General features: G+C 42.2%; 1 long non-coding RNA gene across 4 annotated transcripts in view; it reads right to left on the bottom strand.

Annotated features, from left to right (window-relative positions):
* LOC116659338 overlaps positions 1-22,905 on the bottom strand; it is a 329,390-nt gene that overhangs the window by 233,555 nt on the left and 72,930 nt on the right. For all 4 annotated transcript variants that reach the window (XR_004314690.1, XR_004314689.1, XR_004314687.1 and 1 more), the window contains one exon: positions 18,370-18,464. This is a non-coding gene — a long non-coding RNA (uncharacterized LOC116659338). The remainder of the gene's footprint in view (positions 1-18,369; positions 18,465-22,905) is intronic.

Below are 22,905 nucleotides of genomic sequence, written 5' to 3'. Positions count from 1 at the left end.
ACTTTGAAATTTTCAGTGAATTGCATTTCAAGATAAACTGTCATACTGAGGCATTGTTTGTTAATTTAGAAGTGAGAAATGTTCTATGCCTTCTAGAAATTCTTATTTTCACATATCATATACCAATGAAAGTGGGAAATATGAAGAATTTTTTAGACAAAGAAAACAGGTTAACAGCAGTGCAATTTTTATCTGAACTTCCTTGAACTACTTTCTCAGGAAAACACAGCACCTGATGGCATTTAGAATACAATTTCCTTTTTACAGACTTAAATTGCCAGGAATAACAAAACATAAGCAATATACTGAGGAAATTTAATGTCCAATTTAAATAATAAAATATCTATAAACACCCTAATACCTTTCTTATGAAAAGAATGGCAGTCTTCATAAACACTATTTCAAGCCCGTGAGACTCTCTTCCCCGAGTCTGATGCCAGTTACGGAGATATCAAGAGAGAGGGAAGAAAGGGAGAAATTGACAATCTTGTATTTATTCAGACACATTTTTGTAGCTAAATGATACTGCGCTATTGTTCCCAGCTCATCCTGCCCTGGACGTGCGCATGCGGGAGGGGGAAGGTGTCAGGAAGTGAGAAGAAGGCGGGAAACTGCTCAGTCCTAGACCAGTCGGGCTGTGGTTCCACCTCTTCCTCACCACCACCACCGTCATAAAAAGCTTCAAGTCATAAATACTGCAAAGGCGGTGCTATGCTATCAATACACACAGTGACTAGGCGGGCAGAGAAGGAGATTACGGCATAAAAGCCTGGAGTTTCTTACAGCTATTTCTCGGTACCATTTTATGAATTTTGCTTTTTGTCACAAATTATGTTTCTATCACTACATACTAAATGCTATTATTTATTAGAGTAACTAGGGTTTTTCACTAAAGCATGAACCACTGAAAATTAAAAGGAAGTACTTAAGTCTAACGCTGGTGCAGTGGGAGCAAAGGGCAGACAATACCAAGAACCTTTCATGTCAGTCAGAGACCCGTCGTTTCCACTTTTGATCAGTTAGCACGCACTATCCCCCAGTTCTGTGCTCAGCGGTTGAAGCCACACAAAAAGAAGAAAATCAAATGAGAGTTGGAGAACGTGTAACAACGGACACTTATGTAGAGTTGTCTAAATACCAGGCCCTCTTCTAGCTGCTTTTCATGCATCAGCGCAAGTTAATACCTACCTCTTTAAGGACATACCCCGTGAGGAGAACGACATCGTCACGATTTAACAGACCAGGATAGTATGGCAGCGAAAGCTTGAGGAACTCACCCAAGGTGATACAGCTAAGAAGTGGAAGAAGTGCGGTTCCAGCACAGACATCCTGGTTCCAGCTCCTGAGCTCCTAACCACTCCCATCTCTCTAAGACAGGAACACGGCTACTCACACTCAGACAGTTACAAGGCGGTGGGTGAATGAGTGACCTCACACTGCGTGGATAAACCTCTCACGCATGCTGAGTGAAGCAGGCCTGTCCCACTGCACTGCCCCACTCACACTGAACAGCAAAAGGCCAGCAAAGCCCATCTGAGCTGTCAGCGGCTAGGACGGTGGTCACCCTGGTGCTGGAGGGAACCTCAAGGAGAGCTTCAAGGTGCTGTCAGGCCCGGTTTGGTCTTGGGTGTTGATTACGTGGTGTGGTAACTTGTGAGAATGCATCCAGCTGTGGACTTAGGATGTGTGCCCTTTCCGTGGGTATATTATATTTCAGTAAGAGGTTTGTGAAAGGAGGGAATAAGAACGCTTAGGTTACCTCAAATAAGGCAGGGAGCGCCCCTCCTCGCTCCTGTGAACGCTCTGCTGGGGCCCCTCTCTCGGGGTGGGGGGGTTTCTGAAGTGTCCTAGCTCCTATTATATCTTCTCAATCTCTTTTTTCTCTTTTTTTAATTCTCTCATGTCAAAAAAACTAAGGGAAGGGAAAGCTGTTTCTAGTTTCCTCCACTAAGTAGCAATTTGAACATCCAGCCTCAATAAGCTGCGAGAAAAGGTTACAAGTGAAAGTTAAGAATGCTAGTTTCCGAACCATCGATAATGAAAGGAGTTGTCAGTGACCAAACATCAGGACATAAATCTGCCTCAACCTCTTCCCACCTGCAGGACTGGCTTCCCTTCCTTGGACATCTCCGTCCAGCACCAGCGGGGAGTGCTGGACACTGGGCTTTTTTTCAGAATTAGGAAGGAAAAGAGAAACCCAGAATCCACTTTCTGAAAGCTTAAAAAAAAAAAAGTAAAAGCTATAATAGCTGATTTTCATGGTTTGAGAACTCTCAGAATATTGGTTTCAAGCAGGATATATATTTCTCCAAACTGCCATCTGGGCCTTTTGCACCTAATAATGAGGGAAATAAGGAAGAAAACACACCACATTCTCAGAGATTGTTTCTAATGGAAACCCAGTTTTGACAACCCTACCACCTGCTTTATATCATTAAACTGAAGGAGACTATGAATAGGAAGGGGTGGAGGACAGACACTGCTAATAAAATATTTAAGAACATCAGGAAGAGCCATGTCAAGCTTTTAGTTTACCCAGAAAAAGCATCGTCCTGAAGTATCAGTCAGCCAAGATTTACTGCACTCATAAAATCACCTTCAGATTATAAAGGGAGAAAAGACGCATAAAATGCAGGCAAACTATTTTTAAAATCTGGAAATGAAAGAGGACAAAGGGCTCCAGAAGAAAGGCAATGCCGAGCATCATGTTCTTTGTGGCTGCAGTTCTTACTCTGACCTCCTCACTCACAGGTGACTGGGACCGAACACCGGCATCTGAAAGCCATCTAGGAGCCCTGTTCTCACGGGCCCGGGACGTCCACGTGTTAGGTAAGACATATCCCTTGAAACAAATGAGCAAGCAGGGACAACCCCACGGTTAAAGTCTGAACTCCCACCTCCCCCACAATTATTATGGCTGTAGATGAATGACTGATTGCCCGGATGGAACCTACCATCTTTCAAATGTGCATTTTCCTCTTGAACACTGAAATAATTATGGTCCCAGAGAGCCACGCAGATTGCCCAATCTATCAGCATTTTTCCTCTGTGTCTGACTTTCATTTCTCTGCATTTGATTGCTTCTGAAATAACGGCAGCAGAATTGGAAATACTCTTTGTGTTCCCCAGGTGCTTTCCGTTTGTGATAGATAAGCAAACGCAATTTTCCCTATTACACGAGCCAGGGAAAGACACCCCCATACATTAGCAAGCCCAGTAAATACAGGGGCGGGGAGTCCACTGGGTAACCAGCCCCCACAAAAGAGAGGGAAGTAGGGATTGAGGGCAGCTAAGCAAGCGAAGCCTGTTTGCATCCACGCATTCTTAGAAAGTGACTGGACATCCCATCTAAGCATTAAAGGTCTATCTCTGTCTAATTCTGGGGCCTAGTTTCTACGTAGTAAAATTGAGATGAAGCACAAATCCTGTGATTTTGTACTAATTTAAAGTGACGTGAGAAGCTGGAATTACCATCTCAGTACATCTGAGTTGTTACTTCGTCTTCCTTTAGCTTCCCTACGATAGAACTTCCCCCACCCTCCCCCACGCCTCACCCACGTACCAAACCAGACCCTTGTGAACAATGGGAAGGTGTTTTCTTTATGGCATTTACTATTTATCACTGACTGTGGAAGGGTCTGCAGAGGAAAATTCTTAAGAGTTTTGCAAGGAAATGTGAGCTGTCAGCCTCTCCGATCTGCATAAAATCCCTCCTCAATCCCAACTATCTTGCGTCTGTTTGGGGTTATTTTAAACGGGGAAATAACTCAGAAAATGTGTTAAAAGTCCAACCTGAGGCTTCTTTAACTTCATATTTTGTTCCTTCTTTCTTTGACAAGAAAAACTTAATTATGTAAAATAGTGACAGCTCACCCCAAGATCTTTCACTGATCCAAGCACAGACAAGCAATTTTAAGGGAGTTAAATATTCAGCGAAGATACTGCTAATCGCTACCCCAGGAACAGCCCAACAGAAAGATGATTCTTTTCACTGTGGACGTGCCTGTCATTTTCAGAGCTTCACAAATACTCCAAAAGGCAGAGGCTTGGGGGAAAATAGCTCTCAAAGGTGAAAATGGAAAATTTACACTCTTTCATCAATTACCCCAGGAAATTGAAGGTGGTGTAATATTCTTAGAAATTGAGGGAGAGGTGATTCTTATCATTTCAAAAGAAAACGTATAGGAAACAATCCTGCATGAGATGGAATCTCTACAGATTAAACTACTTTGCCGAAAAATACCTGAGTATAAATAAGAAGACATTCTTCACAAATAACAATTAATGCATCCAGGAGCATTTCTGAGACTGGAAATACTTTTCCCCCATTTTTTGATCCAACTTTCGACAAAAATATTCTCAGGTTGGTATCTGTATGCATAATACCTGACTTCGTCACGTTATACTTGGACTATAAATTATTATTAGAAAAACTTCCTAACCTTGAAATTCAGTCTGTTCTGTTTGGGTAATTTTGTAGTTTTTAGAAAATGCATCCACACCTAAACTTAAAAGAATAAAATTTAAAAGCCCAATGAAAGTATAAAGAAGAGTATAATCATGTCAACGATATGTGAACGAGTAAGAAGATATCCCGAAATGTAATCTGAGTGGTACCGCTGACAGTGTCATGGTTTTAGACGCCCTTTGTTCTGTCGGAGAACAATGAATCACGTATTTGCAGCGTTCATGCCAGGCTCTTCCTACACAAATCTCTGAGACTGTTAATGTCATGAAATCAACCAGTCCAGCCTCTGCCACACCTTCAGGGGCTTGGGTTTCCAGGAAGACCTCTGCCTCTGAGCCCTGCTTCCCCATGTCCTTCCTCCTCTTCCACTTCCTGCTCATATACCTGAGGCATCCTCTTGTCCCTGCTCTGAACTGAACAAGACGTGTATCTCATTTTCTTCTCACGGATTTCCACCAACAAAACGACTATGATTTTACTGAAACTTCAGGGAGACAAAGAAGATTTGCATCCAGAAATGCGAACATCTGAAAACTGAACAGTAGATACCCGTGTGCTAAAAAAGAGCTTTGACGGACTTCAGCCCTCTCTGCGTAACCCCTCCCTCAACTGTGGGTGTTTCCTCCCAATTCCTCCGTCGTTTCTCATTCCTTTTCCTCTTCTTTCACACCTTGCACTGCAAGTCTCATTTTCCACCCTCAAGTAAATTGTCCAGATACTTTCCCGACAAAAGACAGCTCTTGCCCAAAGGGGAATTCAGATGTGGCTCTGAAGATAATTGTTTCGCCCCCATATTTATCTCAGTGATCTCAAGAGACTCTTGTTTTAAGCAGAACCTGTATTGTTATCATTCCCATTCCACATACAGGAAGTGAAGGTTCAGAGAGATGGAGTTGCTTGCAAGGGTCACACAGCTTAGCAGAGTCAAGACCAGAGCTTGGTCACCTGTGCTCTGGGAGCCCTCACTTCCTCTCCAGCCAAGTTTCCTGCTCCTCAGCCAACTGCCCTTCTCTTCTCTCCCTCAGATAAAGACTGGGAGTCCTCAAGAAGGATAATTCACATGGCATGTGATTCACCGTGTAGCAAAGACGCATTAGCTCTGAGGTTCCCAACGTGTTGTACCTGAATCAGCACCATCAGCATCCCCTGGGAACTTACTAGCAACGCACATTTGGGGGCCCACTCCAGACTTACCGGGTCGGAACCTCTGGAACTGGGGTCCAGCAGCCTGGGCTTTAAAAGTCCTTCCCAGTGATTCTGATGTCTTCTAAAATTTGAGAACCACTGGACTAGCTGCTCATCAGACGTCCCCTCTTCTTCCTAGTAAGGGAGCTAGACCACTTTTTCCAGCCAACAGGCTATGAACAAAAGTAATGTCTACTAATGTCAGGCTGGGCCTAGATAAGTTTCCACCAGTGACTCTCCTTGCTCTTTCCGCTGCTGCTGTCATGCTGCAGGCAGGGTGGTGGCCCTGAAAGGTGTGTATATAAGATGCTGGAGCCACGGGATGAAGGCAGCTGGATCCCTGAAGCACTGCTTGATGAAAAGGTACCCGTTGATCAAGACCATCCAATTCGTGTAAAGACACCTGAACACTTGATGTTCCTGTGTTACAGCTGCCAGCATGACCCCAACTCACATATGAGCGCTACTTTGGGTGGGCAGTTCCTAGGATTCTAAGATAGGAATTAAGATGTATAGTAGGTAAAGTTACCCACACTAGCCCTATTTGTCTGCTTCCTGAAGAAAGTTATCAGAGAAAAGTCCTTAAGTGCTAGACCAGGAGCAAAACTGCCATGCAGGCTCTGACTTGTGCTGGCGGGAAGGAGGTGGGTTGTGAGAGAGGGCACTCAAGAAGAAGAGATGCTTCGGTGCCAGAAAAAAGGAAGGTGCAGAGGCTGTAAAAACAGCACGCATGCTCTGGCTTATACCATTTTGGATGTGGCTGTGGATTCCACAGGTGAACCCGCCCAGGACTGCAATGAAATTATGGGAATAAAATAAAGTCAAAAACTTTGGCACTGAAGGCTGCTCTGGGCACTGACAGAGATCAGGTTAAGGGCTCTCATTTTTGCAGAGATTTTATTAACTGTCCAAGAGTCTCGGTGGCAAAACTAAGCCAAGAACTCAGCTTGCCCCTTGAGCTTCGAGTCAGGAATCCCTTTCTACCGTCTAATATTTTTAACTCGTTTTTAAACATTAAGACACTTTCTTCTAAAAATCATTTCCTTTGCTTGTATTTCACACCCGGAACTCACTAGGGAGGTTAAGTACCCCAAACTTGGCTCTACTATCAATACTTTAAGAATTCTGACAGCTTTATTGACCAGGTTTCTACAATAATAGAGGATTCATTTGTCCACGAGAAGCTACGGGTAGAGATGATAATCCCCAAACTCTCTTTTTTCATGAGACGGTGTGCAAGCCCAGACAGGACCGAGAGATGGGAAGGCTCCTGGGCCTGATGGAACGCTCTCTGAGATCTGTTGATTCAGATGCAGCACATTGACTGGCTCTCTAACTCCACACTCTGTAATGTTTAGCCAAAAGAAAAAGTGCGGCAACACATAAAAGACGTCAGCAGTGTCACCAGCTGTGATCACGAGCTTCCAAAAGGGGCTGTGACAGTTAGTGAAGCATCTCTTTTACTTGAGTTTCCGGGAATACACTGTCAAGTGTTCATCGCAGTAAGATCTAGGGCAACGGCCCAGATATTTCCACTTCAGAGACACACGCCGTCTTAATAGCTAGGTTTGTCTGTTTTTATTTTAACATATTCACTTACTGCGTATTGCCAACTGAAGAAACAGAGACATCTTAGGAAGTTCTTTACTAGGATAAGGCTTTATTCTATCAGTCACCTCAGTTTCCAACTCCGTAAGGGTCTGGATGAATAAAATTAAATTAGAACAGCAGCAGGGCACACGGACTTGAGTCAGACTCTAGGTTCAATCCCCATGTCAGCACTTAATGACTGTGTCCTTGGAGAAATTATATAACTTATCTGCCCCTCAATTTCTTCAGCTATAGGATGGGGACAGTTAATAGTACCTATTTCATAGGATTAAATGAGTCTGTACTTTTAATGTGCTTAGAACACTGACTGGCACCTAATAAGTGATACAAAAAGGTTTGTTTTCAAAAGAAAAAAAAAGATAACTTATACCTGGGCAGCTGGGTCAACCTGGGGACATATCAGACTTCATAATTATCTAAACGCTTCCAGGCAGATAGCATCACAAAGCAGAGTGACTCTGACTGCCACCAGGTAAAAAGATAATAGGTCACTGGCTTGTCAAAACTGAAAAAGGTGCCTGAATATTATTAGACAAGTCTTTCCGTCCTTCTAATCTCCTCAAGTAAACCTGTGAAAACTGCACACAAAAGAAAATCTTTTTCTTTTTTTAATGTCTAAGAACACAAAATGCGAGAACAATCAATCTCCTTGATTAGCAGAGATATTTAACCTCAGGTTAGCCAGCCTGTGCCACTTGGCAGGCTCCCCCAGCCACCAATTATTGTGTATTCAGGGAGTGCAAACCAATTAACCCGAGCAAACACGGATAAAAAGGTAAGTCTCCAGAAGGTGAAAACCATACAGCGCTCTCCAAGATGATTACTCCCTGCATGAATTGCAGTCTTCATCAATTCTCCCTTCTCCTTCAGTCAGGGTAGCTAATCAAAAGTTGACCACATACAATTTTTATATAATGCTAAATGTTCCCGAAGGATGTGAGAAATAAACAGAGTTAAATACGGCTACGTTAAAACAGCAGTCAAAATGAGGTACCACAGGAAGTCAATAAGTGAAAAAATATGATGAAGAATGAGAAAGAATGAGAGCTGAACTAAAACAAAAACCTCTCACCCAACGAGAATGGAACAGAATGGCTACAATCCGGAGACGCTATGTAACTTGTGAAGCCCGGGGCAAAAAGAACAGGCAGAGAGCCTTGTTCAAAGCTAAATTAAAATTTTCAAGATGGCAACAGCAGAGCATTAAACCAAGCCTGAGGCCTCCCGAGTGTGAGGCCCATGTAAATGTGCAGACCGCACGCCCGGGAAGCCTGCCATGGTCAGGAAGGCACGAGCTTATGAGCAAAATGAGAAAAAACAAAGACAAGCATGTGGACTCAGGCGCAAGTCTAGGCATATTTAAGGCTATGGAAAGGGAAATATAGGAAGACCTCATAGAAGGTATTAGACTGAGGGAAGGCAGGGAATAGGAAGTAAAGATGAAAGAGTGAACAGGTGAAAAAAAAAAAAAAAAACCATAGGAATATGGACCAAAAGAAGCAAGTCTATATTTGGGTTTTTGTATCAATCAACCAACAGGTACTGTGAGCCTTCACTCCAGTGAAATGATTGTTTCAGGTACCCAAGGAGCCTAATTAGAAGCTGGGGAAGGAGGGACTGTGAAAAGGGCAATGACTAAGTGTTATTGGAGAAGTTCTATCAAACTTTTGATAGAACAGGAAAACATCTAAATGTGGGTCAATCTATTTTTTAGAATAAAGAGGCCACCTGACCATGGCAACCGTACTGTCATAGCTGGCCTTTCAACTGATGGAGGAGATAAGGCACTTGAACATGAGCAGACAAAGCTATTCATTATGAACCATCACTTTATAGCACACAGAACGCAGGAGCTAAATAGCTATTATAGCAATGATCACTAAAACAGATTGCCACCACCACACATAGCCAGGTAGGACAAAGAACAAATTCACAAAGCGGAGTCAGTCCGTATTTCTTGATCAATAATCAAAATAATGAACTGCTGGTTGAAGTACAGGCTTTGATGTTTAAAAAAATTTCCAGTGTACATATGTGTATCCAACGAGTTGACCCACTGAAGTCTATTACCTTGAAAAATTTTATATATATATATATATATATATATATATATATATATATATATATATATATATTTGCAGCCTAATAAAGCTGCAGTTGCTCAAAAAATTTTAAATCATTTTTCTTTATGGATTTTTAATTCCCATGAGTTTTGAGTTTTCTTGTTTTTAATCAAAATCTGGAGATTATGCTGTCAGTTCTGAAGGTAAGACAAAAAGAGAATTCACAAAAATGTTTAAAAGCGGTGACAGGACTATGGAGTAACTATCTTGCTCCACATGCTCATAATACATAAAGCTATGGAATTAGGGAAATGCAGAACTGTGGACAACCTTAAAGACAATATAATCTACCCAATCGCTTCCTATTAAATGGATGAAGAAACTGAGGCCCCAATACACTTGCCTGAGGCCCCACATTGGTTCATGAAGAGGCGTGATGACTGTAATTTATCTCATGTTTTTCCTTGTTTGGTGATCTTTCCACACCACTGGAAACCATTTGCCAAAACTGTATGACCTTCTAGAAAGTCACTGACAACCACAGGTATCATCTACACACACGCTGAATCGTTAGCATCTCTGGAAGGCAAGTCAGTCAGTCCCGGTTGTCATGGCAATAACTCTTCATACTCACAGCCTGGTGATTGCATATGTAAGAAGCAGCCAACCCAGACAAGAATAAGCCTTATTAAAACAACATTCTAAAAATGGCATGGCTTACCTGGTTTGCCCATCCTGAGCTCCAGAATCTTGACTGCAATTGTCAATCTAAGTTCAGTTCAGTCCAGATAGCTATATTTAATTGTATCAGGAGATACTCTTTGTCTTGGGAATTTAGGGGGGGGGGAATGAAAGTAGTTGAGAATAACTGAATCTAATATTCTGAAAGTTGAAAGTAAGAGGTTACTATCTTAAAAAAAAAAAAACATAAATACAAAACAGAAACAGACTCATAGTCATAGAATACAAACTTGTGGTTGCCAAGGGGGCAGGGGCTGAGAAGGGACAGATTGGGATTTCAAAATGTAGAATAGATAAACAAGATTATACTGTATAGGACAGGGAAATATATACAAGATCTTGTGGTAGCTCACAGTGGAAAAAAAAATGTGACAATGAATACATGTATGTTCATGTATAACTGAAAAATTGTGCTCTACACTGGAATTTGTCACAACATTGCAAAATGGCTATAACTTAATAAAAAATGTTTAAAAACGTAAGTAAGAGGTTACTATTTATGTACTAGCGTAACTACAGAAAATTGTAAATAAACGAGATTATAATATTGAATCCCCTCGCCAATAATTAACGAAGCCCCTAGTCTCTTCCCTTTGTGTTCTTTTATTGTGCATTTTTTTCCTGACCCAGTGCTGTTCTCTGTCCCATGCACATATATGTGTTGTGACCAAGTTCTCACACAAGAGCACTAAGACAAACACTGTGTCTACCGTTACTCAGAATTTAGATTCAGAACAACGGAGTTCTCTCTCACTATTTCCTTAGGAGATGTTTTGCCCTCTGTAATGCAATCTGAAAAAGAAAAAATGCCTATAACCAGCTACTAGAAATGTGTTTTCTATTCCAACGTGAAATTTCCATTGCCTAAATTACTACCCAACCCTCCTTTGCCAAGAGAGGAACTTCCCAGTCAAGCCTGATCTCAAACTCCGTTCTCTGTAGGAGCAGCAGGACTTTCATGCGACTCCTTAAGTAAATCCTGCAACCTCAGATTTTATCATTCAACTATTCCATGATACACATAAGCGATAGTTCAAACATTTCAAACACGTATGCAATTCTTATGTGTCACAGCATGGTTCTTACAAAAATCAGTCCCTGGGTAGAAAGTTCTGAAAGGTATTTCATAGACCCCTCAGAAGATCCCTGCAGGATCAAGCATCAGGCAACCCACAGCAGCAGCCAACTTGATAGCTCATAGCTCATCCTTATTTGGTCTTCCCTTCTCCCTTATGTCATACCCCTAGCCTCCCCTTCTGGCCCCTGCGCCAAGTAAGCCTCTTGTGCACAAGGCTTGTCTTAGCCTCTGCTTTCGAAGGAAACCAGGCAAAGACAATTCTCTTTCCTGTAAAGATTTTTACACTGGAGGAAAAGGTGAAGTTATGCAACTGTTAAGTTATTTTAAACATAATTTTAAATTTATAATTAATTCCAAACATATGATGGGAAAAAATACACATTTCACATTTACTTGTTATCTTTTTTAAGCTTTCATAAGACTTTTTCAAGGTGTCACACTTGGAGTGGGCAACTTAGGAAAGGCATCTCAGAAGCCAGACAGTTACCATGGGGGATGTGGAGCAGGGCCCCGGCTGTGAAAACTGACACTGGTGCCCTCTGTGTCTGTGGGCCAGCTTTCACCTACCTGTATGAATTTCACTGCCTAGGGGCTTTTCCCTGAAACTATTGAGAGGCTGCTCTGCCCAAGCAAATAGTAGGCCAGAAGCTCCTGGAATTAACCCCCTGAGGCAGCCCTCAGTGATGACCAATGGGGGTGAGGAACTGATACTCAGCTCCCCAGAGAAAGGCAGAGAGAGGGAAAGAGAGAAAATGGAAAGAAGAGGTTGCAGATACACAGAGATGATAGACAGCTGGAGATATTATTATGGACTGAATGATGTCCCCGCCTCCCCCCCAAAAATTTCTTATGTTGAAGCTTAAACCATCAATGTGACAGTATTTGGCAATGAGGCCTTGGGGAACTAATTAGGTTCGATAATGTCATGAGGGTGGGGCCCTTGTGATGGGATCAGTGCCCTTGTAAGTAGAAACACCAGAGGGTTTGCTTCCCCATCACATTCTCTGTACCTCAGGACACAGGGAAAAAGAAGCCATCTGCAAGCCAGGAAGAAGGTCCTCACTGGACAACCAAATCACCCTGCACCTTAGTCTTGGACTTCCCAGCTTCCAGAATTGTAAGAAATAAATGCCTGTTGTTTAAGTCACCCATTCTGTGGTATTTTTCTATGGCAACCCAAGCTGAGTACTACAGATGTATTTCCGATATTATCCCCCATCCCTGAGGTGGGAGATCTCCAGGGTCTGCATTTTACACCCTTTCCCAGATGGCCCCCTGGGATTACGTGTCAGTGAACATCGGGAGTAACTGGCTTGATAATGAACCTTGTGTTGGCCGCCTTCCCTTCCCTGTCTCAAGTCCCATTTCCTTACTTGTGTTTCCTACGTTTCTCAAGTAAATAACTTTACACTAGGAACCCGTCTCAAAATCTGCTTCAGTGGGGACCCAAATGGAAACAGTTCTGTTGGTATAAAACTCTGTGAAGCACTGCCCTAGGTCACATACAATGAGAACACTATTACAAAGCTGGTTCAGGACTCTTACCCACTAGTGCTAAACCAGCTTAAACGAGATTCAAAGATGAGAAATCGGAGCTGAACTCACAAGAGGATCTGTGAGAAGAAATTCAGTATGCACGTCTATTCTTAAAACAGTTGGGCCTCAGTGCCTACCTGGCTGGGGGCTAAAAGGGGGTGGTTTTTGTTAAGATTTTTTTTCTACAACTTAGTGGTAAATTTCATTCACACTCCTAACCAACGGCTTGTTTCAAAGTAGTTTTACCAAAGGAACATGAACTGTGTTTCCTTCACCACAGACAAATGAAGAAGAGTTAGGCTGATTTCAACCACCTTCTCAAGCTTTTCATCTTAGTCTCTTCAAATGTCAAACCACTTGCTCAAGCACGTATTTTTAACTTTCCAATGTCATACTGTGTTGCTTACGACCTCAACCCTCACCTTCCCCCACAGACATACCATTTTTACAAAAGATAAAACTGAATCGAGGAATTTGCCTGAGGCAACGAAGTTGAGGGGCTACCAGACCCAGGTGCACGTACGCCTACCAAAAGCGAGGAGAAATATAAAGTTTCCTCTTTGGAATTTGTCGCATTAAATGTGGTTTTAAGGAGTTCCTCCTCATTGCCAATGTGTAGACAAGGTGATTCTTTGAAGGTTTTTTCATCCTTCATCTTAGCTCCATCTACAGCTTTCCTCAGACTTGACTCTAAGCAGAAAGAACCCATATGAGAACAATGTCAAAAGTGTAGGCCTCCCAAAAGGTCTTCTCCACATCCAGTGATTTAAGATGGACTTAGAGGATGCAATGAGATGGGAAAATAAGAAGAAAAAGTTACCTTTGCTCCTTGGAAGGAAGGGACTATCGTATGGCTGCTCTTGGTAACTCTCCAAGAAAAATATTTCCAAATATTTACTCTGCACTTTCCATGTGCTCATAAGTACTGCACTAGTTCCCAAGAAATCAATATTAAAAATTTTATACTTATTTAATAATCCTCAAAAAGCTGGGAAGTTATTGTAAAAGCAGACAGAGTAAATCCCAGATTTCAGCCTAGTTTATCAATGTGATCACTGAGCTCTTCACGTGGTGCTCCAAGAACTCTGGAAGTGACCTCTCAAGGAGCCTGGGGACTCAAGTATATGAGATATAATTTTTCCTCACCACAACTCAGTGGAAGAATCCACTCCTCCACCCCAAAAACCCTTCAAAATTCATAGCAATCTGAAAAGATACTTTTTTCATTCTCTATCAACATAGTTGATAATTAGAATCTATACAATGGGGTTGAAACAGAACATTTGATGAAAGAAAAAGTATCAGTATTAGGTAACATAACCAGTATGAAATAATAACAGTATCAAATAATATAACCTCCTAAAATAGTCTTACCTTGAAGTATGAAGTTTGATTCATCTATCTTAGCAACCACCATTTTTTCCCACAGACTTTGCTACACAAGTATTTAGGAAATATTAGTGAAGACAGCGTTCTCTTAGGTTCAGCTACTCGTTTATTGTCAGTTCACTAAAAAACTGTTTCACTTCCTTCTTTCCTTTTCCCTCCAGCTCAGGCAGAGCCTCCTCTCTTGAATTCCCTCAGCTCTCTGACGGTACAAAGGCTAAGCCATGACTTCTGACAGGCTCCCCATTGGGCACTGTGTGACCAGTTTAGCACCGCTGAATCACATCACTGACTGTACCAGACATGGTACCAGGCACCAGAGGTAAAGGAATGAAGGAAAATTCTACCTCCAGACCTAGAGAAAGAGACAACAAAGACGTGTTCCTCCACAGCATGAGGACTGCGCAGTGACGGAGGCATGTGAAAGATGCCACGGGGGGAATGCAGCCCAGCGGAAGAGGGGAGTGATGAGGATGGAGGAGGTGGGATGTGAGCTGAGTCCCTAAAAAGGAGCTGAAGTCAGCTGTGCATAGAATGGGTGAAGGAATTCCCAATGCACTGCACTGCTCCCCATCTGTAAAGGCTCTTCAGGAATCTCAGGTGAAAGATGACAGGAAAGTGGAAAGCAACTAAAGCCAGGAAGGCGAGGACTCATGTCCAACGCCATTAGCCGAAGAGCTCGCACAAACATTACAGAGGGCAGAGGTGCAAAGAGAAGACCTGGACCAGCTAGGATGGACATTCTCAGAACAAATAAATCTCTCTACTCAGTTCTACTTGGGCTCACCACTTGCAGGGAGACAAAAAAAAAAAAGAGTCCTGATAGGTTTATAAAATGCCTTGAAAATGTGAAGTTCCAGCTATCAACATAACACACTAATTCCACAAAGGCTAGCAAGAGAAGCGTTCCAAACGTACTCAGAATGTTACCTTACTGAAAACTGGGGAAAGAGCCAGTTTTGCCTATTTTTCTTGACCCGCAAGTAAGGGAGGAACTTAACAGATGTGTACACATGTTTGCCAGGACACTGAAGCACTTGTAATTTTTTAAATGGCAAACAATACCATGTATATAAATATCTCGTGCTTTATGCACTTTTGCAAGTTAGTTATAAAACCAGTCTTTTTCGTCATTGTCCAGCCTTGAGAATATATAAAGATGGCAGACCTTTGCCTCCTGAGTAAAAATAAGACACAGAAGAACCAACCACGTTATAGAAATGGTGGCATGCTTGCACCTCATCAAGCAATAATATTGTAATCAACATATATATAATATCATATTGAAAAATATTCATATCCTTTACTGTTTCGGTAATTGGAGAAAGAAAAACACTCTAATATGAAATCTTGTCATGTGTTTCTCTAATGTGTGGGCTTCAGCCCTGAGCTGCTCTACACTTAGTCATTATATATATATATATAATTTAAATTTAAAAATAACAAAATCAAAATGATCTGGCCCATCATAGGAGAACATTCATCCTTGACTGCCATTAACAATGTCAACGACTACAGAAGAGCCTCTATTCTGTGAAAGAGAGAGAGACTATGGCAGGGAGAGACTTGGTGGAAAGCAGCCACAGACAGACAAAGCAACATTTTTAGGATGTTGCCAAAATAAAATTAGAACTCAATCGCCTTGACCTGGAACTTTTGAAAGCTATCAATGGTAATAAAGTTAATTTGGTGGTTAATGGCAAAAGATAAAAGGCTATTTATATTTAATGCCAAATCAAGTGAACACACTGGCATCCAGGAAGTAGTATATGACAGCCTCATCGAGCTATCAAGACAGTTCCAAGTCCACAGTCTGAGCCAAGAGGCATAAAAACCAGAAATTTCCCCAAAGTGACTGGAGTTCTATCGTCACCTTCACCCAGCGGCTTTAGAAACTTGCTAGCTGTTTTCAAGTGAATCCACGTTTGGGTCCCTGTTTCACAATCTGCTCGGTTTTCCTGTAACTTTACACAGGGTGATTGGTGTAAGCGACACCTTGGACCAGCCTTGAGCCCAGGTGAAAGATAAGACAGGTCAATGGACTTTAATGTGAAAGGGCACAGGAAGTTCAGGGCTACGGTTTCAGATCCCACTGCCGCAGCTGACCTTTAAGAAACCTCCACTTAAGGAAAGTGTACTGTTAAAGAAGAAAATGAAAAATTATCTGAAAATGAAATGACAATATTCCCCCTTTCCAGCTGCATATCTCTGGGAGGCTGGGTTTTCTTCATGTACTTCCCCCGACTCACACAGCAACAGATTGAATGCGGAAGCAGGTATGAGAATCCAGCCATCTTCCATTCAGCCAGACACTCAGAAGAGTTATAAAATGCTACTTTTCTCACTACAGTTACGGTTTTGGAATTAGTTATTTCTCATAACAATATTTATGTCAATGCATAATGGGTTTATTATATTTAAATGAACTAATAACTATTCTTATTTTTTTTTTATTCCTTTATTGTGATAAACATCAATAGCTGTAACTATCCCTAGGCTTGTTACTAATTTTTAAAAGTAAAATGGGTCCTGAGACCCTGATGTGTGGTGATGAGCACGTATTGGAATCCGACCTCTGACACATCCTTGCCTGACCATGAGTAAGAACTGAACCTCTCCAACACTGATTTCCTCATAAGGAAATAGCCACTGAATGAACTGTTGTAAGTTTTAAATAAAATAATATGCATAATAGCAAAGAATGATATATTAATTATAAATATGATATAAAATTATATTTATTTAATACTTTAGAAAATAAAAATATAAATATATTAAAATATATTTGAATGTATAAATGAATATATATAAATATATGTTATTGGACATATATAGATAAAGTCCCTGGGATGTAAGTAGTGCCCAGTAAATGAAAGGTCTTACGTTACATTCCTAAAGCTCAGAGTGAGTATGTGAGAGACATGGAATGAACAGCACAGTGCTGTGACATCTAAGAGAAAAAGAAGTTTCGAGAAAGGAGATTTATCTATAGTGTTGAAATCTGGAGAGATGGTGGATTGTGTGACTCCTTGGTGAACTCGAGAGAGGCCAGTCTGAGAAACATGGCCATGCCAAGTGCCAGACAGCGAGCTCCTAGACGAGGGGCAGCTGGGAAGTTAAAGTGGGGAGCAGACCTCCCCTTTCAGAGCTGCCTGGGCAGCTAAGAGTCCTTGGAACACACTTAGCAATAGCCTGACTGTGGAACCCACGTCGAGCAGTATGTGAGAGTCCCTGCAGACAGAAGTTCCCTTCCAGCAATAGCTCCAAGAGGAACCCAAGCCAGTGTAGAGGGGGCTCCTTTCTTATCATAAATATTTTACTCTGTCTCATATTACCATTTTATGTGGGCCAATAGTTTACCTCCACCCTCTCCCTCTTGCTATTTATGACACCAGTAACATCTATTAAAATGCCTTTCCCAGGTTAGATACAAAGTAAAAAGTAGAATTGAATTGGATAAGTGATTTCTACAGTGTAAACACACACGGTGACCAGACAAGCGAAGGGCATAGAGCGGCCAGGTGCGATGCTATGAAGTTTTGTCAGACGCCCTGAACCACCTCTATGTGATCTCCGGGTCCCCATGAGGAGTTCTCCTTGCGGACCTGCGATCTCTTAAGAGCAAGGACAAAGATTCTATTTTTCTGGGAGTACCTGTGCAACAAATTCACCTTCTGTTATTAACGCCCAGCCACTCTTTGCCTTTCTGGCTTACGAATGGCCTTAGTAACGTGTCGCATTTATAATTTTTGATGAAGTTTCAACCCACATGGCCTGTGCAGGACATACAATTAAACTTTATTAATCTGGATAGTATTCATTCAGATTTTGCCCTTATTCGGGGGTACAATTAAGTGTGTTCTTTTGCTAGTTAGAAGAAAAAATTTTATAAATAGCTCAAACTCTGACCTATGTCACAATGGTGGTTTTCTTTATAAATTAGTTAAAAGAATAGACAACTCCTCAAGTTGCCCATCTCCCATAAAATAAACAAAATGGTTGGGTTTCAAACAGTGAGATCATTAAAACCATCTGGGAGAGTTTTAAAATACAGACTTCTGCATTCTGCCCCAAACCTACTGAAGTAAAATAAGAATTTTAAATCTTTAAGTGTAAAATGCTCCCTAGCAAATCTTGTGATTAACCAAGAACCAAGTGGTTTCTTGGGAACCACTGGGCTAAATTATCTTTGAGGATCCTTTAGTCAATTTAACTTAAATTATGCTATGGCCACACACTTCTCCAAAGTCTCAGTGATTTACAAGAAACAAGTCTATCTCTTACTCATTGTACATACTCACTGTTGTTCACCTGAGGCTGTACCCACGTCTACTGTCTTCACTCCTGGGCTCAGGCTGATGGACTAGCTTTGTCAGGGACTCTGGTTGCCTTATGGCTGAGGGAAGAGAAAGAGAGAAAAACAGGCACTAGCTCATAAAGCCTTTGTTAGAAAGTGATATGTGTCACTTCCACCCACATTTCGTTGGCCAAAGCCTGTTACTTGGCCACTCTTGAGTCCCACAGAATAGGGTTGTTCTCCACAGGGAGAATATAAATGAATAACAGTGAACAAAAATACAATCCACCCCAGGTCCTTCCAACTCTAAAAAATTGTGTGATAAAATCAATGACTGTAGACATTAAAAGTGACGTTGATTGTAAAAATTATCTGTATAGTTTGTTAGCCTAGCATCTTAACTTGGGCTCCTACAAAAGCAAACTCTCAGACCAGGACTTGGAGGCAGACAGATTATTGGGAAGGGAAACCCAGGAGACGTGTTTGGAAGGTAGGAAAGTGGGACTAAGAAGGAAGAGCCGATAAAAAGCAAGAGGGGCTCAGTCTGGCTGGAGATCCTCAGGGAGAACTTGTGAGACAGAATCAGGACCCTCCCACCAGAGGACAGGGAGGTGGGGGCATCTGCCCGCTACTCCCATCCCCAGTGACTGAAGGCTGCCTCCTGGGGGCTCAGCTCTCTCTAACTTTCTGATTTAGCATTTACAACTGAGCAAGTTCCAGTAACACTGGAGGAAACACTCAGGCAGAGAAAGGGGAACATGCCGGGACCTAAGGTGGGAACATGTCAGAAGCCATGGGTTTTGAGGGTTGTCCATGGGTGCAAGACATCTCCGGTAGCCAAGCGGATACTGGTGGGCCATCCACAGCAGCTGTGACACCTAGTTCAGAGCTGGCCTCTACTTGTTATGTGACATTTTATTTTCAGACATTTCAGTTCTTTAAGTCAATCGGACCTCACCATTAGCCCCAATTGACAGCATCTTCTCTACGCACTATTAGAACTTGACAATGCAGTAGTTTTTACAAGTATTAACTCATATTAGATTTGAGCGACTACGGGAACCACATGTTTGACAAATCCCAGGTCAGGTGCAATGTGCAGTGACCAACAAAGGATGCCGTCCATGGACAGCGAGGAGACGCAGCAAACTTGCCACACAACTGTTTTACTTTCACTTAGCGCAACAGTGACACAGAAACACAATGTTAAGTAAACACTGATGAGCTCAAAGCTTTGTAATATTTACTTGGATTTCTCAGAATGGGAAGAACTTTAGGTAATAATCATCTATCATTTGATTCTGCAAACTTAAGCAACATAAGAGGAAGTAGGAAGTAAGTAAACATATAAATCACGGGTTTGAGAAAATCCTAGTGTCAAGAAGAGATGCTCTCAAATCCTTAAGGATGGAATTGGTACCACACCTCTCCACAGAAAGAGACATCTAAGAAGAAACCTCAGAATGAGTCTGAGTTTCGCCTTGCTTCTTTCTTACTTCCAAACTCCTTGTGACAACTTGGCTGTCCTGGGGTCTGTGAATTGTAAGCAGACCTTTAGCAGAGCAAAGAGCCACCTCCCACCATCAACCATTAAGCAAGCCTTGGAGAAGAGGGGGTGCACGCTGGACACCTTCACTTTTCTTCTAAAAGGTGACTTTTGCAGCTTCCCCAGCTGAAACTTTTCATCTCCAATTAGGACTTCAGCTTCATTAACCAAATTTTGACCCGACCTGCTGTATGGAATCTGAGTCTCGCTTTAACTGATTTAGGATAGTTAACTCCGTGACCCTTCCTGGGCAGGTGTTCTATTTATGGTCCCCACCCGATGACAGCCTTTCTTCTTCCTGTCCAGCGTTCTGTTCCCTCTTGCTCTCCTGGCATTCCCTGACCCTTAGTCAGCTTATCACAAAAATTAGACCAAATAGCCAACCCCTCAGGGAAAAACAAATGAAAGTGTCCTGCCCTTTTTCACAGAGAAAGGCATCTTTTACTCCCTGGTCAAAATTCAGCAGCAGAGTGCAACTAAGAACATTTTCTTCTTTCTACAGGAAATGAAATCCTTAAGCATTTGCAGCCCCTGAGTGCTTTCATAAGATGATAAGGTTTCTGATCCAGCCATCATTCAGCCAAAAGCAACTTTTAAAAAGGCTCAGGCTATTTGGTAGAGTGTGATTATAAATGTATTTTGGCGCTCACCAATGACGTTTAGATTATGTAAACTTCCCTGGGTTCGCTGAGAGGTTCTCCCGTGAACATGAACGTGCCACTGATTAAGAATCGTGGCAGGTTCCTGCTCTGGAGTCAGAACCACCCCAGCTGTGTGACTCTGGCCAAGCTACTCAACCCCCCACACATCAGTGTCTTCACTTGCTAAACGGCACTGACAGCATCCACGTGGTAAAGCAGTTGTGAGCATGGTACGTGTAGGTAGCAAGCAGAGATTTCGCTTTTGGCTCTGTTTGCCTCCACCAGGAAAGCAGAGAACTGCTCTGATTTATAAATTACAGAGATCAAACAAAGGGCTAAGAAAGGATTTTAGAAATTAGATGACTAGAAGAACTTCTTAATGTTATGGTACTTTTAAAACATGGCCCCCAGATTCTTCGGTACTCTTCCCCTTAAAAGGTGGGGTCTATGTCCCCCCACTGCCACCTTGACTAGGGGCAGACTGGTCACCCTACAGTTGGGCAGCAGCGACACTGTCTTCTGAGGCTCAGTCATAAGGCAGCTTCTCTTGAAGCACGCCTCTTGGACACCCCCTTGCAGATGCTCCCCTCAGAACCCAGTCTCCCAGGGCGCAAGCCACAGGAGAGCCTCGACCCTGGTCAGCATTCTCAGCTGCGCCCAGGCCCCTGGCTTTCCCAGCTCACACATGGTGAAGGAGGCCCTGCGGACCCCAGCCCCAGCCATTTCTGAGCCTTTCTAGCTGAGGCCTGAGTCGTAGTGCAAAGAAAAGCCATCCCACTGCACTGTGTCGAGATCCCTGCCCTCAGAACCTATGAGCATAAAAAGATGGCTGTGCACTCCATTTGGGGTGATTTATGACACAATAACGTACAACCAGAGCAGCAACACCAGCACCATGATGCAAACAGTCCAAAAGGAAAGAGGGATTAGTCTCGTTCGTACTGAATACTTTGAACTTGAGAACAGGCAACGCCAAACATCAAGATTCAATTATTCACATTCTACAAAGTGGTCCTGCCCAGATTTGTGAAGAATTTTCTCTGAAGCTACAGAAATCATTACAAAGGTGCCATGAGGGACTCTGCTTGTCAAGGCTAGTCATTATTCATTGTCATAATTCTCTTTTCATAAAAATAAATGTTGGTATTTGTCATAGGATTAACATTCACTCAATTAAACAAAGATTTTTAAGTGTCTAAATTACTTGGCACCCTCTGAGGCAGTGGGTTTCAAATTTTAGACTAGGAAGAATCAGAATTTAGACTGCTCAGAGTTTAATTCCAAGGATTTTTCATAGAGATTCTGACTCAGTAGATGTGCACTTTCGACAGGAGATCCTGATACTGGTGGGATGGGGGAAAAAAACTCCAAAATCTTCCCGGAGGGGTGATAAGGCACACAAGAGAAGTGTGCAACACAGCTTCTGCCTCGAATGACTTAATGTGAACTAACAGAAAAGATACTTGTGTGAAACAGCATGAAGACGAGTTGCGTTTTGAGTTCTAATCCACTAAAGCCAACATTTTTCTTCTTTACCTTGAACGGTCAGGTAGGAGGAAGACTAGGTCCAAGAGGGTAAGGTTTTCAGCAAGAGCTTAAGCAGTTTATTCAGTGATGGATCTGATTAACCCAGTTTGTTTCCAACTCACACAAGTGATACATTCAGTCGATTAAGTAAAGAATTTAATACCCTAAAAGTTTAATATTACTTTCCACAAAGATTAATAGAAATGCTTTTTCATGTGGAATGAGCAGCCCAAGAACTGGGGACTAAATAGACAAAACAGATCTTGCTTGACGTACGATGAGGTTACGTCCTGATAAACCCATCATTAAGTTGAAAATCTCATGAAGTCAAAAGTGCACTTAATACACCTAACCTACTGAGCATCATAGCTTAGCCTCGCTGACCTTAAATGTGTTCAGAACACTCAAGTTAGCCTATGTGTGGACAAACCCATCTAACACAAAGTCTATTTTATAATGAAGTGTTGAATGTCTCATGTAATTGAATGCTGTACTGAAATTGAAGAAGAGAACGGCTCTAAGTGTGTTGGTTGTTCACCCTCATGGTCGTGCGGCTGCTGGGGAGCTGTGGTCACTGCCACTGCCCAGCACCATGAGAGAGTATCGCACGACATACCCCTAGCCCAGAGAAAGATCAAAATTCTAGCATTTCCTCTGAATGTGTATCACTTGTGCACTCCCTTAAAGTCAAAAGTCGTAAGTCGGGGACCATCTGTATGTGTTTCCGAATCGTGTATACAATGTCTCAAACACACAGAAGTTTACATCTCACCCAGGAGGTCAGGGCGGGTGAGGAGGTCTCTTCCAGGTGATGATCCAGGCATCC

The sequence above is a fragment of the Camelus ferus genome, chromosome 23 (assembly GCF_009834535.1).
Source record: "Camelus ferus isolate YT-003-E chromosome 23, BCGSAC_Cfer_1.0, whole genome shotgun sequence".
Lineage (NCBI taxonomy): Eukaryota > Metazoa > Chordata > Mammalia > Artiodactyla > Camelidae > Camelus > Camelus ferus.
This window is presented reverse-complemented; position numbering and strand designations above follow the sequence as displayed.